At 42.1% G+C, this 1729-nt stretch overlaps 1 non-coding gene across 1 annotated transcript; it reads right to left on the minus strand.

Moving 5' to 3' along the window:
- Positions 1-927: 927 nt before the first annotated feature.
- Positions 928-1000, minus strand: TRNAN-GUU (transfer RNA asparagine (anticodon GUU)). Its single transcript has one exon. It is a non-coding gene; the product is annotated as a tRNA-Asn (tRNA).
- Between the last annotated feature and the right edge of the window lie 729 nt (positions 1001-1729).

The raw sequence follows: 1729 nt of genomic DNA on the forward strand, positions 1-1729 counted from the left end.
TGCAGGAAAAGTCCATTTTAGAGATAAAGGACCCAAGGAAGGCAGAGCAGGGGCCTTGGTGCTGCCTAGCAACAACTAACATCTGGACAGCAGGTGTAGCAGGTACATAAAATGTTACAGGGTGCCTGAAGACAGGATCTTTTTTTAAAAAAATAAATAAATTGCAGTCATCTTCTATAACATGTCATTGACACAAGAACCCTGTCTGAGTATTATTTTTCTTTATTAGTTGTCCCATGATGCTTCTCCAGTGTTGTTGCATTATTGTTGTTTAGAGAGTCCCTCTTGAAGTATAGATAAAGGTAAAAGATAGATGACCCCCTGGATGGTTAAGTCCAGTTGAATTTGACTATGGGGTGCGGTGCTCATCTCGCTTTCAGGCCGAAGGAGCCAACGTTTGTCCACAAACAGCTTTCCAGGTCATGTGGCCAGCATGACTAAACCGCTTCTGGTGCAATGGGACACCGTGACGGAAACCAGAGCACATGGAAACGCCGTTTACCTTCCTTCCACAGCAGTACCTATTTATCTACTCACGCTGGTGTGTTTTCGAACTGCTACGTTGGCAGGAGCTGGGACAGAGCAACAGGAGCTCACTCTGTCGTGGGGATTTGAACCACTGACCTTGTGATTGGCAAGCCCAAGAGGCTCAGTGGTTTAGACCACAGAGTCCCCTGCGTCCCCTTCACCTTTACATCCTGAAGTATAGTGAGACAAGAAAAAAACTGATATTTTTCGTATAAGAAGTTACAAGAGTCCAGCAGGAAGTTACAGTATATTCACAGACAGGAAATGAAGTAGTATGCTTAGAGGTACCAGCCTGTTGGTTTTGGAATCAAGGTGCTCATACACAGAATTATAGAGTTGGAAGGGACCCAGATGGTCATCTAGTCCAACCCCCTGCAAAGCAAGACACCTGCCCACAGCCGTCCCTGGGTGGGCTCGAACCACCAACCTTCTGGTTAACAGCCAGATGCACTGCCCATTGTGCTACAAGGATGTACTGTATGTAATTCTGCCCTCTTGTCCTTAAAGAGCACTATTAGAGGCCCTAAATGAGTGGTTGTGTGTGTGTTTCATTAAACAGACTTGTATATTCTAGAGAGAATATCAGATTCTGGGGTGTGCAAACAAGATCCCTATTATGAATAAAACCAGCCAGCCTTTGTTTTTATTAGGGCCTGTGATATATGGAAGAAATTATGCTCCCTGGTGATTTAATTAGACTTCTCTGCTTTGCCTTGCCAGTCAGTGTGGAGTCTTCAAATATCCTGATCAGTGTTCAAGGTTGATATTCAGAAATACTGCTACATTAGTGGGTTTGTGTTTTTTAAAAAATCTCTTTCAGTTCTGAAATAAGATGCTAAATATTGATTTATTTATTTTTAAGACAGAAAGATGAATGGTATATCCTTGTGGAGACCTTCTCTTTTGAAATATTCCCAGCATGCTTTGTCTCCTTGTAACATTTAACAGAGAAATAAAGAAGCTTGGAATAATACCAGCAGGAATGTGCTGATAAGTAAGTATAAAAGGGCCATAAAATATTTGTGACTTGTCTGGACTTCCTGGGAAGCTAAGCTGCTATCCAATCTCCCTATAAAAGGCAGGGCATTTAATATGTGCACAGTACACCACAATTAGATAGATAATGTGGTGGTTTCATGACTCAGAAATTTAGATGCTTCCAAGTGTGTGTTCTGAACAGGAAAACAAGACAATGCATAAC

Source organism: Podarcis raffonei, chromosome 3 (assembly GCF_027172205.1).
Source record: "Podarcis raffonei isolate rPodRaf1 chromosome 3, rPodRaf1.pri, whole genome shotgun sequence".
NCBI classification, from domain to species: Eukaryota; Metazoa; Chordata; class Lepidosauria; order Squamata; family Lacertidae; genus Podarcis; species Podarcis raffonei.